Below are 18,097 nucleotides of genomic sequence, written 5' to 3' on the forward strand. Positions count from 1 at the left end.
TGTTGCCCTCATCCACTCATGGCTCCATTATTGCAACTTGTTGCTGATCAGCCTCCTCTGCACCAGACTCTACCCTCTCCAATCCATCCTGAATGCGGCAGCCAGGCTCATATTCCTGTCCAGCCGCTACTCGGACGCCTCTGCCCTGTGCCAGCCACTGCACTGGCTGCCCGTTAAATACAGAATTCAATTTAAACTTACTACCTTAATCCACAAAGCCCTCCACAGTGCAGTGCCCTGCTATAATGCCTCCCTCATCTCAATCCATCACCCAGCCCGGGCTCAGCGCTCGGGAAACGAAACTAGACTGCACACCCCTCTAATTCGAACTTCTCACTCCCGCCTCCAAGACTTCTCCAGAGCAGCACCAGTCCTCTGGAACACACTACCAAAGGATACCCGGGCAATCCAGGACTCGAAAAACTTCAGGCGTGCTGTAAAAATGCACCTCTTCAGGGAGGCATACCGCATTCTCTAAACAAACCCCTCTATACGCTGCCTGATAAAATGCTCCCTGACCTACTGACTGCAATCCCTGCTAGCTGTCATAAACTGCCCCTGCAGTCATACCAATTCTGCCGTCACATGGCCAAATATCTGACCATTGTCTATCTGTATAGAATCCCTCACTCTCCACCCCGCCATACCGTGCACATCTCCAGCCATTTTACCTTCTGTATCACCCCATTACTTGTAGTATGTAAGCTCGTTGGAGCAGGACCCGCACCCCTATTGTTTCCATCAACTCATTACTATGTAACTGTGGTTCTGTAATTTTTGTACTTTTGTCTTTCTGTACTCCCCCTGTCTATGTAAGCACTGCGGAATATGTTGGCGCTATACAAATAAAGATTATTATTATTATGTACGACCTGTAAAGAGCAGTTATGGATCAAAGGTTATGTCATGTGTGTGTTTGGAGGCGCGCCACCTATGATCACGCTGGTTCCATATCCCATGTAAGTAACCTGCAATGTAGATTTCTAGTATGAAGAAATAAAACAAGCCGGATAACAATCTTTTAAAAGTATAACCTGTTGGGTTCTGCAGATACTAGTCTTAATTGTACTGGCACAGATATAAAAGAATATACAGAATATAAAAATGACATGCATGAAGAATTTTGAGAAATATGATGTGACATGCCTCTGTAAATAGGGAGAACAGGATTTTTTTTTTCAGATAAGTATCATCGGAGACTGCAGGCTATTAAGAAGACTATATGGGAAAATTGCAAATACTACCGTATATACCGGCGTATAAGACGACTTTTGAACCCCGAAAAATCTGCTCTGCAGTCGGGGGTCGTCTTATGCGCCGGTAATACAAAAAAAAAAAGTGTAAAAAAAAAAAATCATTACTCACCTCCCGCGGCGTTCTGTCGCGCTCTGGCAGGATGTCGCTCGCTCCTCGTCCCCGGCGCAGCATTGCTTTCTGAATGCGGGGCTTGAAATCCCCGCTTCCAGAAAGCTAATACACACGCCGTCAGCCGGTACAGCTATTCAATGACAGCATTGAATGGCTGTGATTGGCTAAAACACACGTGGCTTCAGCCAATCACACTATTCAATGACATCATTGAATGGCTGTGATTGGCTGAAGGCGCACGTGTGTTAGCAATCACACCCATTCAATGATGTCATTGAATAGTGTGATTGGCTGAAGCCACGTGTGTTTTAGCCAATCACAGCCATTCAATGATGTCATTGAATGGATGTAACTGGCTGACGGTGTGTGTATTAGCTTTCTGGAGGCGGGGATTTCAAGCCCCGCATTTAGAATGCAATGCTGCGCCGGGGACGAGGAGCGAGCGACATCCTGCCGGAGCGCGCCAGAACGCCGGGGGAGGTGAGTACTGATTTTTTTTTTCTCCATTGTAATACCGGCGTATAAGGTGAAAGTTGGGGGGTCGTCTTATACGCCCCGTCGCCTTATACGCCGGTATATACGGTAAATGTGTTATAATGGTTGAAATCACTATATTTGTACGAGGGACGTGTAATGAAATCAATCACAAAACCGGAAAATCCTCCAACATTTTCGATAAAATTTATAAGCTTTAATTTTTTTATCTTTATAAAAAGGTCAAAATGGGAGCAGAAGATAAAAACTGGAATGCCCTTAAGTGTTTCGAACCATGTAAGTGTGACTTTTAGTCATAGCAAGGTACCTAGTGGCTGCTTTTTGCTTTAAAACAGTAACTAGTCCTGAAGATATGTGCATGCCGAGGGAGCGCCCAAAAGATTACATGCTGCAATTTTTTTCCCACACTACGATACAATGCTGGGGGAAAAAATCACTCCTGTCTATGACCCATTTAAAAGAATGGGGTTCATATACGTGCAAGATTTGTGCATCTCGCAACACACAAATCTCTCATGATTTTTCTTGGCTGTGTAAATATGGTAAAAGATTAGCATATTTGTAATACCACATAAATAAGTTAACATCTAAACACATCTACATTTTAGTCTACATACCATGATATCTGTACTTCCGATGCACTTAAAAGAATAATGTACTCTGTCATTTCCATTATCACCTTCTCTATCGGCTTGTTGTAGTCTTTAGGGTTGATGCACTCAGTAGCACCAAAAATCATTGCCTTTTCAAACTTGTTACTGTTTATATCTATGGCTATTATTCTTGAAGCTCCAGATAATTTGCAGCCTATGATGGTTGACAGTCCAATGGCTCCTAAACCAAATACGGCACAAGTAGCACCAGGCTCTACCTACATAGAAACAAAACAATGTTTATTAGATTTCAACATTATATGCTACCTTGTCCTTATGCCATCTTATTGCTGGTATATATTTATATGATTACTTTGTGCTGAAGAAGAAAAAAAGTCAAACTTGACATAGTCTCCTTTTCTAGAGGCTTTGGAAATTTTTTTAGATAGGCATAAAGTAGGTCTAAAACAAATAAAAACTTTATGACAGAATTCAAAGCAGGACAGAAATATTGCATATTACTTGGAGAAATTTGCTCCATTCATTGTTTAACGGAACTTAAATGTAACATATCAAAAGAATGGGTTTCATTATTATATTCTAGGCTTTCAGGCTTTTCTGTTGAAAATAGGAATCTGAGGCTTCAAAGAATGCAATTAAATGAGGTCCAGTGATGGACTAATTTAGTTTTAGCAACTTTTTTAGCATTGCAAAAGTAACCTCTTAGGGCTCCTACCCACTTGAGTTTTATTAACACAGATGTCAATGGGACTTTCTAATGTTAAAATACATCGCAAGTTTGTGCTTTGCAATTTTTGTGCGATGCGTTTTTAACATTAGAAAGTCCCACTGACACTGCGTTAAAAAAAAACTTGCAAGAAAAACACAAGTGGGTCACTAAAAAAGAAAAATGCTATACTTATCTATTCCTCCCCCATCAGTCTACTTACCAGATCTTCATCTCCCCCATCTTCTCTTGGCTCCTGCAGTCCGGGGGGGGGGTCACTTCACCTCCAGTTGCCTGATTCTTCTCCTTCCTGTGAGGTTACGTACATTTGGTTGGCAGTCTTCCAATGTACATTATGTCACAGCTCACAGGCCAGATGAAGGACTGCCTATCTTATTCAGAGATTGCTCTTGCGAGCTGTCACTGAAATAGATTACAATTCCTTTCTAGGCAGTGAAGCTACAGCACAGGGATGTGACCTTCACTGACCCAGCCAGAAGGAATTTGTGATAAGCAGCCCTTATAACAAGCTAGGCCCAGCCTGCAGTGAGCTGACCTGGGACACTGGAGAAACTCAACCAGGAGAACATGTGATAAGGAGACCGCCAGGGAAGAAATAGGTAAGGTTAGATAATTTTTTTTTAATGACAAAACCCCTTTAAAGATGGAGCTGCTGTTGTACTGAATGTTTAGGAAAACATTTGCTTCCAGAAAAGTAGACTGTTTCCATATTTAATACATACAATATATTAAAAGTGCAACCTTGACCGTATTGACTGTGTAAGGACTGGCAGTTCGCGGGTTCGTCGTGCCCGCACTGCCGGCCCTGTCACACGTGCTGCTGCTGTGCGGCGCAGGGGGGCCCGGTGCTCATCACCTCCCCTGGCCGCCGAGCTCCTCCTCGCCGCCGGGTTGCTAGGGATGCGGTGGGTGTTACCCCGCGTCGCGTCCTTGGTATCATAGCAACCAGGCATGTGTCTCCTTCTCTGCCTCCTGCAGAGCTGGGGGTGGGTCCCCCAGTGCTTCTCGGTGCACCCAGCTGCTGTCAGACTCCCTGCCCCAATCAGCTGCTGGGGTGGGAGCTCTGACAGCATTTAAACCTGCTTGTGTCTGCAGACCAGTGCCAGTGTTAGTTTGGTCTTCCTGCTACACCAGCATACTTTGTGTTTTGACTCCTGATATTGACTCTCTGCTTTTGACCTGACGTTGCCTTTGCCTGACCCTCTTGTACCTCGTACCCTCTCGTTGCTGACCTGGATTGTCTGACTCTCCTTGCTGTTGTTTGTTCCAGTGTCTGTCCAGTGTTCCCCTTTCTTAGTGAGTGTAGGGACCATCGCTCAGTTGTCGTACTGGGGCTTAGCCCAGGGGGGCAAGTAGGTAGGGACAGGGGTTGCGGGTATTTTCAGGGACTTCCAGCTTCCCGGACCCCGAGTCCTGACAGACTGCTGCTCCATATCCAGTGGGAAATGCACAACCAAAAAGACAGGCTTTGTCCAGTGGTGCTCGGTCATCAATCTTTGCAACAGCATCAATGGGTACTACAGTATATTCTGAAAAAGTACTTGTCCATAAGAAGTGATACACAGTCTTCCCCTTACATGAGAACCTTGTTGTTTTATCAGGCATTACATTTTGGGCTTCACTAATGCTGTAATGCTGGAAAAAGGCCAGAAAAGAGAAATAAAATGCATATGATTCTGCTAGTTAACATTCCAGTTGTTCCATGTGAAGGGATCTCTGCCAATAGGATATTTTTGATAGCAAAAATCAAATATCCACATATATACTATAAATTTTACATTGTTTATATGGTGCAAACAAAAGAAAAGATTGTCATTTTGATGGATAGTTTTTTTGCTTTATCAAGTAATGTAGAATAGAATGACACTGTTATGCCTTAAAAAAAGCATGCTATAACATAGTAACATGGTATGCTAGTCTGAATGAATACTATGTCCATCTAGTTCAGCCTGATTCAACCCCCCCCCCCCCACCCCCTTGGTATACAATAGTTTTGCCATGAAAGTTAATGGCACACCTGTACAAATGTATGGTATCCACTTGCAAACTTTTTTCCATACATTCAAGTTTAGGTTTTATATTGGCATGCCTCAACTCTTTGCCTAACATAACTGGCCATAGAAGTCATAGTTCCATTTTCCATAAGGATGGTAAAAAATCCTCCCTGACAATCTACACGCAACTGGACTGAATCAATAAGTTAATACTAATAATGCTGCATATGTCATTTCTGAAAGAAAAAAAGAAACAGTCAATGATTTCTTAAAAATATGTGTTTGTTGTGTGTGTTGTTAGTATTAGGGCATATAGATGATGGGTCACTCATTTAAGCCCTCTTCTATGTGCCACAAGAGAGAGTAGCAAAAAACAGCTCTTGCTCTGGATACTGGTTCCACCAATGTATTGCATTGGTGCCCACCTTATAGGGCTGTTGGAGAGACAACAACCTCTTCATACAGCATAATTTGCAGAAATTTTGATTGGTCCTGTTGGATATGAAGTTATTAGAGATGAGCGAGCATACTCGTCCGAGCTTGATGCTCGTTCGAGTATTAGGGTGCTCAAGATGCTCGTTACTCGAGACGAGCACCACAACGAGCACTGACCATTGAATTCAATGGAGCCGGCAATACAGCCGGCTCCATTGAGAGCAATGGGCTGCCGGCTAGCGCGGGATGAATTTTCGGGAAGGGCTTAAAAATATAAGCCCTTACCTAAAAATCATCCTAAAATGTGTAAAAAGTAAAAAAAATATATATACTCACCTTGTCCCGGCAGAACGATGTTAGCCCATTGAATTCAATGGAGCCGGCAATACAGCCGGCTCCATTGAAAGCAATGGGCTGCCGGTGAGCGCGGGATGAATTTTCAGGAAGGGCTTAAATATATAAGCCCTTCCCTGCAATTCATCCAGAAATGTGTAAAAATAAAAAATATATATATACTCACCTGGTCCCGGCAGACGGAGTTCAGCTGCGGCCAGCTGGCAGTCCTCCTGAACTGCTCTGAACAGCTGTGAGTAGTATTCAGCAGCCGGGGATTTAAAATCCCCGCCTGCTGAATGAGCTGCCTCTGATTGGTCACAGCCTGACCAATCAGAGGCAGATCTCACTCTCACCCATTCATGAATTTATGAATGGGTGAGTGAATGCTGCCTCTGATTGGCTCAGCGCAGCTCTCAGCTGAATGACAGCAGTTCAGCACCACAGTGCAGGGGACAGCAGGAGAAGACGCAGCTGTGCCCCGGCAGCTGAAGGGAGGTGAGTATCTATTTTTTTTTGTTTTTTAAATCACTTTTAATTCATTTCCAGGGAATGGCTTATATGTAAAGCCCTTCCCTTAAAAAGAATTCAGGTGTGCCAGCGGACCATTGTCTTCAATGGAGTCGCCGGCAGCAGCAGCGGCTCCATTGAAGAGAATGCCTGCATTTTTATTCTTTTTTACACTAAAATCTTTCTTTTTCAGGTAAGGGCTTATATTTTTAAGCCCTTCCCGAAAATTCATCCCGCACTCGCCGGCTTTCAATGGGCAATTGCTTTCAATGGGATAACATCGTTCTTCTCTGCCACAGCTGTTACAGCTGTGGCAGAGGAGAATGATCTTAATGCTGACATAATTTATTTTTATTTTTACACATTTTAGGATTAAATTTTTAAGCCCTTCCCGAAAATTCATCCTGTGCTCGCTGGCAGCCCATTGCTTTCAATGGAGCCGGCTGTATTGCCGGCTCTATTGAGTTCAATGGGCTAACATCGTTCTTCTCTGCCACAGCTGTTACAGCTGTGGCAGAGGAGAACGATCGTTATGCTGACAGTGGGGGGGAGGGGGGGGGGGGTCTCACTCTTGCCACTATTGTGGCTTAATAGTGAGACCTCGGAGCCTGAAATGCAGCCTGGCATGTTGCTCCTCGCCTGCCCTATCCATTTCTGTGTTTTTTACATGACTTTGGTGATTTGCTAAGATTTTCACAAATGAAAACCTTAGCGGAACACCAGTCATATACAAAAATGCTCGAGTCGCCCATTGACTTCAATGGGGTTCGTTACTCGAAACGAACTCTCGAGCATCACTGAAAGTTCAACTCGAGTAACGAGCACGCGAGCATTTTGGTGCTCGCTCATCTCTAGAAGTTATCTGTTATTGTAAAAGGAATGTGATTTTGATGATCTTTTTATTTATAAAACTTCTTCTAAAAGTACAACTGGATGTTACACTGGTCATTCATCAGTTGGTTGCTTCAAATTTTATATCTACTGCTTTACAGCAGATAACCCCAGATCTCTATGCCAGTAGGAAATAGAGCAGGATTACTATTCTGTGGAAGGATTAGTGTCATGGGACAGTATTTCCACTAACAGATTTGTTGGTATTTAATTTTAATTCTCCCACTATCTGAGATTACCTTGCTGTAGGCAGCATCTGATAGGGGCCACGGAGCTTTGTGTATTGGACGTAAGTAATGTTTGCTACAGTATTTTATTATAAAAAGAAGGCAAAATTCAGGCTAGACGAATCCATGAATAGGTCTTCCTTTCCCTCACATACTCCTTGGCAGCTCTCCTTCAATGCAGTCAGTCTAAACTTTCCTTTTTGACAATAACCTGCCAACAAAGCCTATAAAACCATGTATAGCTGAGTTCAGCGCCGCACCCTAAGCCATTCTCTTCACAGGTGGAGCAGCACAGGTCAGCACCGGTCTATTTTATAAACTAAACAAACTCTTTATTCTAGCCTCCACATTCTATTACCTCCCCAACAACAGGACAGGACGCAGAAGTGGCAAATATTTGGGCACTGATGGGCAGAATAAAGTTGAAGGCCAAAGTCTATTCCCCAAAAATACTCACTGTGTTTTTAGACAGCAGTTGGTGTTCGGACTAAGACAAGAGCTGCACTTTCCACACTGAGGGATACATAGTGGGATTACTTTGTCCCCTTGGGAAAACAGAAAGAATTATGATCACTTACTATAAATCTGAAGCAGTATAAGGATGCTTTCTCACTGGCAGAATATGTCCACAGAACACAGCGTACAAGCTGTTACACGTGGTGATACTATATGTAGTTTTTAAAAATATTTTTAATATTTAAAGAATTCTGTATGTGTAAAATCACTTAGATGAAGCAGACAGCAATGACCCCAGGATCTGAAGGTTAAGTAGCATAGAAAAGTGATTAGGTCAATAAATGGTCCTCATTTAACTTTTTTCTGTGAAAAAAACCCTCTATATATGACAATCACAGAGCAAATATGTTCTCTGATTCATAATGGGGGGAGTATAACATGAACAAACATCCATGTCACACCTCACCTGGGACAGGTAGAATAATTGGATATAGTTCTATGCAGCCAGCTCATCCCACACCAGCCCCCTCTGCTTCACACAGACTGAAATAACAAAAGTAAATTTAGTATTCTCCCTCTCACTTCAAACAGCTGGCGCTCTACTTCTATCACAGCTACAGACATGCTTTTGATCTCATCTCATTTTGAAGCCAAGAATTGTAGCTTTAAAATGAGACCAAAAGTGTGTCTTTATTTGTGATGGAACCAGAGCGCCAGCTGTTTGAAGTAGTTCAGGTCGTCCAAAACAGTGTGAACAGGGCTGGGGGTAATCACTTGAAGAGCTAAGTCTCTTCCCACTTTTGTTGTCATAACTGTTCTCTTTCTCTCTGACCTCTCACCCCTCTAATGGCTTTTGTGTTTGGAAAGCAGCTTTCTTCTCCAAGGGATAGAGAGATTGGAACTGACGTCTCACACACTGAATGACTGGTACATGAGCGGCTGGCAGATAGTTAAGTGATGGATAAGCACTTGCAGTTCTAAGAATTATTTTAATAAAGTTTAAAAATCAACACCATGCAGCTATTGTTTAAGGTCTGCCATTGATTTACAGGAATGCTGCTTTCTGATAGGTTGTGCTGTAGAGGCACTGTTCCATCTTCCCATTTTCTATTCAGACTTGTAGTAGGTCGCCCTTAATATCATCTAATGTTTGTGTATGTATATAACTGAGTATACGTAGACTGCTGAGTATGCATGTGTGATTATTTATGTGTCTGCTATGATGCAGTTTAAAACTGATCATTATGTATTTTTCATAGGAATGTGAAACACTATGTGACTAGTGTACGAAGACTGCATGGTTCTCAATGAGAATCGTATAGTCTAAACACGCTGCTTGAGTGCGAACAAGCTAGTGATGATGAGAATTGTGAGATTCTCAACCTGTGTAAAAGGGGCATTATCCTGTCATGCCAGAGGCCCATTCATATACTGTCGCCCAAGGACACACATAAACAACCTTGTTATGACTCTATGCATGACATGATCATCTGCTGTGCAAAGGTGCCAATTGGCCAATAAACATGTGAGCATGGATGTGCAGACAACAATGAAACTGTATGTACCTGGATGATTGCACTAATGATTGTTTGGGCACATGCCATAGTGCTAATCTATGTAAAAGGAGCTGAACAACTTGTAAAAACATTGATCAGGGCTAGTTCTTGGCAGAAGATCGGCCACAGTAAAAGTACCATAACGCAAGATCACAAATGAAATGCTTATTCTAAGTCATACCTGGTTTTAGTTCGGTCACTTGTTCGCCAAAACTTTCAACCACCCCAGCTCCTTCATGGCCCAAAATAACTGGGAAATTTATATTTTCCACATCTCCATGCAACACATGGTCATCTGTTCGACAGATTCCTGAACTTACTATCTGCATGCAGTAAAAATAACCTTTAGGTAGTATTATAACATGTAAGGGTGCAATTAATGTTCAGTAAAGAGTTCTTGGTTGCAGATTTTCATTACGGAGGCCGGACCATGTACAGTGTTAGACAGAATTAAGACAGCCGTATGTGATATTTACCAAAGAATTTAACATATGCAAGTTTTGTTTTTCTATTATACGGATAAGGATAGAATATGCAAAAATTGTTTTTTTTACATAGACCATCAGTCTGTGTGAAACAGTACCTGTATGTGTATAGCCAATATGGCTCCATGTGCTGACCGTGAAATACATAGTAACATAGTATGTAAGGCCGAAAGAAGACAATGTCCATTTAGTTCAGCCTGTTTATCCTCATATGTTGTTGATCCAGAAGAAGGCAAAAAACCCCAAGAGGCAGGAGCCAATTAGCCCTTTTGGGGGAAAATTCCTTCCCGACTCCCTAATGGCAATCAGACTAATCCCTGGATCAACCCCTAATAGTTCCTACCTGCCTGTATACTCGGATTAACAATTAACCTAAGATTTATATCCTGTAATATCCTTCCCATCTAGAAAAACATCAAGTCCCCTTTTAAACCCCTCTATAAATATTGCCATCACCACATCCTCAGGCAGAGAGTTCAACAGTCTCACTGCTCTTACAGTAAAGAACCTTTTTCTGTGTTGGCGATGAAACCTGCTTTTTTTCTAAATGTAGCAGATGCCCTCTCGTTACCCTCGCAGTCCTGGGTGTAAACAGATTGTGGGAGAGATCCTTGTATCGTCCCCTCATGTATTTATACATAGTTATTTGATCACTCCTTAGCCGTCTTTTTTCCAGGGTAAATAATCCCAATTTGGATAGCCTCTCTGGGTATTCCAGTCCCTTCATTCCATGTATTAGTTTAGTTGCCCTTCTTTGAACCCCCTCAAGCACTGTAACATCTTTCCTGAAAACCGGTGACCAGAACTGTGCACAGTATTCCATGTGAGGCCTGACTAGTGCCTTATATAGTGTGAGGATAATGTTCTCGTCCCTCGCCCCTATACCTCTTTTAATGCACCCCAAGACTCTATTAGCTTTTGCAGCAGCTGGCTGGCATTGGTTACTCCAGTTTAATCTATAATCCACTAGTACCCCTAGGTCTTTTTCCATATCACTTTTCCCTAGCAGTACCCCATTTAGTGTATATTGGTGACAACTGTTTCTCCAGCCCATGTGCATAACCTTACATTTATCAACATTGAACTTCATTTGCCATTTTTCTGCCCAAGCCCCCAGCTTATCTACGTCCGTTTGTAGCCGTACCTTGCCCTCCGTTGCATTGATTATATTGTATCATTTTGTGTTATCTGCAAATATTGATATTTTACTGTGCAGTCCCTCTATCAGGTCGTTGATAAACATATTAAACAATACTGAACCCCTGTGGCACCCCACTAGCGACGGTGGCCCAATCAGAGTATGAACCATTTATCACCACCCTCTGCTTTCTTTCTCTCAGCTAATTCTTTCTTTACCCAGATACACACGTTTTCACCCAATCCGAGCTGTCTCATTTTATATATCAGCCTATTATGCAGCTCGGTGTCAAATGCTTTAGAGAAGTCCAGATATACGAGATGAATAGACTCTCCCTTGTCCAGCCTAGAGCTTACTTTATCGTAGAAGCTGATCACATTGGTCTGACATGATCGACCCTTCATGAATCCATGCTGGTGAGGAGTTATTCCGTTGTTCTCCTTGAGGTATTCTTCGATGGCGTCTCTCAGAAACCTCTCGAATATTTTTCCAGTTACTAAAGTAAGACTTCAGTAAGTTCCGCACTTCTTCCTGCATTAGGTATGAAATATTTTGTGAGGGGTTCATTTTATTCCCCTGCATCTCATATGGCATTTCCTTTTCGTTTGTGAATACGCTTGAAAATAAACTATGTAATAGGTTTGCCTTCCCTCTATCATCTTCAAAGATTTCTCCTGCATTATTTGTTGAAGGGCCAGTGCAAATCCTTTTGCTGTTAATATAGTTGAAAAATAGTTTTGGGTTGTTTTTGCTCTCTTTGGCGATCAGTCTTTCTGCCTCCTCCTTAGCAATTTTGATCTTATCTTTGCATATTTTGTTTTTTTCCCTGTCCGATTTTAGTGCTTCTTCGCTGCCTTCTTGCTTTAGTAGTTTGAACGCTTTCTTTTTCGTTTATTGCCCCTCTTACCGTCTTGTCGAGTCACATTGGTTTCCTGTTAGTTGAAGTTCTTTTATTTTTAAAGGGAATGAACTGCTCACATGAGGTGATTAGGATTCTTTAGAACCAAAAATTTGGCCATCTGAATACAAGCTAAAGCATGTGAATGGGGCTTTGCAATGCAAAGAGTGAAATTCATGGCAAACCTGTATAACTGTTTGAACATCACATGGCACAGTAAGTGTGTTGTCTATTACAGTTTTTACCTTTATTTTTTACATATACAGTATATTTATTGAATGACTTAAAACTTTTAGTTCATTCAATTAAAAATACTACTTTCTCCATCACTGAATTGTAATACAGTTTATACTTAATTGAATGTGTTGCAAGTAGAGATGAGCGAACGTACTCGTCCGAGCTTGATACTCGTTCGAGTATTAGCGTGTTCGAGATGCTCGTTACTCGTAACGAGTACCACGCGATGTTCGGGTTACTTTCACTTTCATCTCTGAGATGTTAGCGCGCTTTTCTGGCCAATTGAAAGACAGGGAAGGCATTACAACTTCCCCCTGTGACGTTCAAGCCCTATACCATCCCCCTGCAGTGAGTGGCTGGCGAGATCAGGTGTCACCCGAGTATAAAAATCGGCCCCTCCCGCGGCTCGCCACAGATGCATTCTGACATAGCTGAGGGACAGTGCTATTGTGTTGGAGCTGCTATAGGGAGAGTGTTAGGAGTTATTGTAGGCTTCAAGAACCCAAACGGTCCTTCTTAGGACCACATCTAACCGTGTGCAGTACTGTGGAGTCTGCTTTTTGCAGTGTTGCACATTTTTTTTTTTTTGGTATATCGGCCGTGCAGAGCATTGCGCCCTGCAGTAATACTCCAGGGACAGAAGTGCTTAGGCAGGGAGAGCGTTAGGAGTATTTTAGGCTTCCAGAACCCCAACGGTCCTTCTTAGGGCCACATCTAACCGTGTGCAGTACTGTGGAGTCTGCTTTTTGCAGTGTTGCACTTTTTTTTTTTTGGTATATCGGCCGTGCAGAGCATTGCACCCTGCAGTAATACTCCAGGGACAGAGCAGTATAAAGAAAAAAGACCCCCGCGCTCCGAGATCAGGAACTCCGTGACATAAATTAAATGACTTTTATTGCGACGCGTTTCAACGGTACACAGCCGTCTTTCTCAAGCATTACATACATAATAAAATACACACCTTTATATACATAAATAAAACTCCAGGGACAGAAGTGTGGAGGCAGGGACAGAAGAAGACATATTATTGATTGAATATAGGCAGTGGGCCTTTTCTAAAAAATATTGGAAAAAAAATTATTTGGCCTGCCTGTCACTGTGCTCAGTGTTCTGGGTCTGTGTGTGCTGGGTGTAGTAGTTCTACAAAATCATACGCAGCCAGCTAAGTGTTACAGCAGGCTTGCGCCAAATTATTTTCTGGCTCTGTCTGGGCTCTGAAATCACCGCTGTGTTGCAGTTCACAGTGCAACACTCTGCAGTTCTGTGACATACTCCAGGGACAGAAGTGTGGAGGCAGGGACAGAAGAAGACATATTATTGATTGAAAATAGGCAGTGGGCCTTTTCTAAAAAATATTGGAAAAAAATTTATTTGGCCTGCCTGGCACGGTGCTCAGTGTTCTGGGTCTGTCTCTGCTGGGTGTAGTAGTTCTACAAAATCATACGCAGCCAGCTAAGTGTTACAGCAGGCTTGCGCCAAATTATTTCCTGGCGTTCCGTAAACGAAGTCAGCCTCCAACCACAGGCCAATAAGCGGCACATTTAATTACAGCGTTCTGTTTCTGCACTACTGGTAATACACCATGCTGAGGGGTAGGGGTAGGCCTATAGGACGTGGATGCGGGCGAGGACGCGGAGGCCCAAGTCAGGGTGTGGGCACAGGCCGAGCCAGTGCGGTGGCCAGGGGTAGAGGCAGAGATGCTGCCGTATAGGCTTGTGGAAACGGAGGCTTTCAAAAGCATGATGGCGGCGGCGGCCCCGCGCTACTCGGTTCCCAGTCGCAACTACTTTTCCCGATGTGCCGTCCCAGGCCTGCACGACCACGTCTCCCGCAAGATTGTACGCGCCCTCACCAACGCGGTTACTGCCAAGGTCCAATTAACAACAGACACGTGGACAAGCACAGGCGGGCAGGGCCACTATATCTCCCTGACGGCACATTGGGTGAATTCAGTAGAGGCTTGGACAGAGTCAGAGCCTGGGACCGCTCACATCCTACCCACCCCCCGAATTGCGTGCCCCAGCTCGGTGCTGGTATCTGCGGGGGTGTATGCTTCCTCCCCTAAACCACCCTCCTCCTCCTCCTACGCAACCTCTGTCTCGCAATCAAGATGTGTCAGCAGCAGCACGTCGCCAGCAGTCGGTGTCACGCAGTGTGGCAGCACAGCGGTGGGCAAGCGTCAGCAGGCCGTGCTGAAACTACTCAGCTTAGGAGAGAAGAGGCACACGGCCCACGAACTGCTGCAGGGTCTGACAGAGCAGACCGACCGCTGGCTTGCGCAGCTGAGCCTCCAACCGGGCATGGTCGTGTGTGACAATGCCTGGCCCATGTCTTTAATTTGGTGGTTCAGCGCTTTCTGAAAAGCTACCCCCACTTGTCATACCTGCTCGGAAAGGTGCGCCAGCTCTGCGCACATTTCCGCAAGTCCCACACGCACGCTGCCACCCTGCGGACACTGCAACATCGGTTTAATCTGCCAGTGCACCGACTGCTGTGCGACGTGCCCACACGGTGGAACTCTACGCTCCACATGTTGGCCAGACTCTATAAGCAGCGTAGAGCTATAGTGGAATACCAACTCCAACATGGGCGGCGCAGTGGGAGTCAGCCTCCTCAATTATTTACAGAAGAGTGGGCCTGGTTGGCAGCCATCTGCCAGGTCCTTGGAAAGTTTGAGGAGTCTACCCAGATAGCTACAATCATTAGCGTCACCATTCCTCTGCTATGCCTCTTGAGAATTTCCCTGCAAAGCATAAAGGCAGACGCTTTGGAATCAGAAACAGAGGCGGGGGAAGACAGTATGGCGCTGGATAGTCAGAGCAACCTCATGTCTATATCTCAGCGCGTTGAGGAGGAGGGGGAGGAGCATGAGGAGGAGGGGGAAGAGACAGCTTGGCCCACTGCTGAGGGGACAGATGCTGCTTGCCTGTCATACTTTCAGAGTGTATGGCCAGAGGAGGAGGAGGAGGAGAAGGAGGAGGGGGAGGAGCATGAGGAGGAGGGGGAAGAGACAGCTTGGCCCACTGCTGAGGGTACAGATGCAGCTTGCCTGTCATCCTTTCAGCGTGTATGGCCAGAGGAGGAGGAGGAGGAGGATCCTGAAAGTGATCTTCCGAGTGAGGACAGCCATGTGTTGCGTACAGGTACCCTGGCACACATGGCTGACTTCATGTTAGGATGCCTTTCTCGTGACCCTCGCGTTACACGCATTCTGGATACTACGGATTACTGGGTGTACACACTGCTCGACCCACGGTATAAGGAGGACCTTTCCACTCTCATTCCCGAAGAGGAAAGGGGTTCGAGAATGATGCTATACCACAGGGCGCTGGTGGACAAACTGATGGTAAACTTCCCATCCGACAGCGCTAGTGGCCGAAGGCGCATTTCCGCGGCCCAGGTAGCAGGGGAGGCGCAGAGATCAGGCAGCATGTACAGCGCAGGCAGGGGAACATTATCCAAGGCCTTTGCCATCTTTATGGCTCCCCAGCAAGACTGTGTCACCGGTCCCCAGTCAAGGCTGAGTTGGCGGGAGCACTGTAAAAGGATGGTGAGGGAGTACGTAGCCGATCGCACGACCATCCTCGGTGACGCCTCTGCCCCCTACAACTACTGGGTGTCGAAGCTGGACACATGGCCTGAACTCGCGCTGTATGCCCTGGAGGTGCTTGCTTGTCCTGCGGCTAGCGTCTTGTCAGAGAGTGTGTTTAGTGTGGCTGGGGGAATCATCACGGATAAGCGTACCCACCTGTCAACCGACAGTGCCGACAGGCTTACACTCATCAAGATGAACAAAGCCTGGATTTCCCCAGACTTCTCTTCTCCACCAGCGGACAGCAGCGATACCTAAACAATACGTAGGCTGCACCCGCGGATGGAAGCATCGTTCTCTATCACCATCCAAAACGGGGACCTTTTTGCTTCATCAATCTGTGTATAATATTCATCCTCCTCCTCCTGCTCCTCCTCCTGAAACCTCACATAATCACGCCGAATGGGCAATTTTTCTTAGGCCCACAAGGCTCAGTCATATAATTTTTCTAAACAATTTTTATACGTTTCAATGCTCATTAAAGCGTTGAAACTTTCACCTCAACCAATTTTTATTTTAACTGGGCTGCCTCCAGGCCTAGTTACCAATTAAGCCACATTAACCAAAGCGATTAATGGGTTTCACCTGCCCTCTCGGTTGGGCATGGGCAATTTTTCTCAGGTACATTAGTACTGTTGGTACACCAATTTTTGGGGGCCCTCGCCTACAGTGTAATCCAATTAATTTTTTGCCCACCTGCATTACAGCTGACGTAACATCAGCTGTGTTCGGCAATGCAATGGGATATATTTATGTACCGCCGGTGGGTTCCAGGGAGCCACCCATGCTGTGGGTCCACAGGGAGTTATAAATGCATCTGTCCACTTCTAAAGAACCCCAGTCTGACTGGGGCATGCAGTGTGGGCCGAAGCCCACCTGCATTAAACATGACATTACCTCAGGTGTGCTGGGCACTGCAATGGGATATATTTATGTACCGCCGTTGGGTTCCAGGGAGCCACCCATGCTGTGGGTCCACAGGGAGTTGTAAATGCATCTGTCCACTTCTAAAGAACCCCAGTCTGTCTGGGGCATGCAGTGGGCCGAAGCCAACCTGCATTAAACATGACATTATTACCTCAGCTGTGATGGGCAATGCAATGGGATATATTTATGTACCGCCGGTGGGTTCCAGGGAGCCACCCATGCTGTGGGTCCACACGGAGTTGTAACTACATGTGTCCACTTCTAAAGAACCCCAATCTGACTGGGGCATGCAGTGTGGGCCGAAGCCCACCAGCATTAAACATTACATTATTACCTCAGCTGTGATGGGCAATGCAATGGGATATATTTATGTACCGCCGGTGGGTTCCAGGGAGCCACCCATGCTGTGGGTCCACAGGGAGTTGTAAATGCATCTGTCCACTTCTAAAGAACCCCAGTCTGACTGGGGCATGCAGTGTGGGCCGAAGCCCACCTGCATTAAACATGACATTATTACCTCAGCTGTGATGGGCAATGCAATGGGATATATTTATGTACCGCCGGTGGGCTCCAGGGAGCCACCCATGCTGTGGGTCCACAGGGAGTTGTAAATGCATCTGTCCACTTCTAAAGAACCGCCGTCTCACTGGGGCATGCAGTTCGGGCCGAAGCCCACCTGCATTCAACATGACATTATTACCTCAGTTGTGATGGGCAATGCAATGGGATATATTTATGTACCGCCGGTGGCTTCCTGGCACCCACCCATGCTGTGGGTCAACAGGGAGTTGTACATGCATCTGTCCACTTCTAAAGAACCCCAGTCTGACTGGGGCATGCAGTGTGGGCCGAAGCCCACCTGCATTAAACATGACATTATTACCTCAGCTGTGATGGGCAATGCAATGGGATATATTTATGTACCGCCGGTGGGTTCCAGGGAGCCACCCATGCTGTGGGTCCACAGGGAGTTGTAAATGCATCTGTCCACTTCTAAAGAACCCCAGTCTGACTGGGGCATGCAGTGTGGGCCGAAGCCCACCTGCATTAAACATGACATTATTACCTCAGCTGTGATGGGCAATGCAATGGGATATATTTATGTACCGCCGGTGGGTTCCAGGGAGCCACCCATGCTGTGGGTCCGCAGGGAGTTGTAAATGCATCTGTCAACTTCTAAAGAACCCCAGTCTGACTGGGGCATGCAGTGTGGG

General features: G+C 45.2%; 1 pseudogene; it reads right to left on the reverse strand.

Moving 5' to 3' along the window:
* Window positions 1–899: 899 nt before the first annotated feature.
* LOC136601740 (alcohol dehydrogenase 1-like) lies at window positions 900–9,935 on the reverse strand (annotated as a pseudogene).
* Between the last annotated feature and the right edge of the window lie 8,162 nt (window positions 9,936–18,097).

Source organism: Eleutherodactylus coqui, unplaced genomic scaffold (assembly GCF_035609145.1).
Source record: "Eleutherodactylus coqui strain aEleCoq1 unplaced genomic scaffold, aEleCoq1.hap1 HAP1_SCAFFOLD_120, whole genome shotgun sequence".
NCBI lineage: Eukaryota > Metazoa > Chordata > Amphibia > Anura > Eleutherodactylidae > Eleutherodactylus > Eleutherodactylus coqui.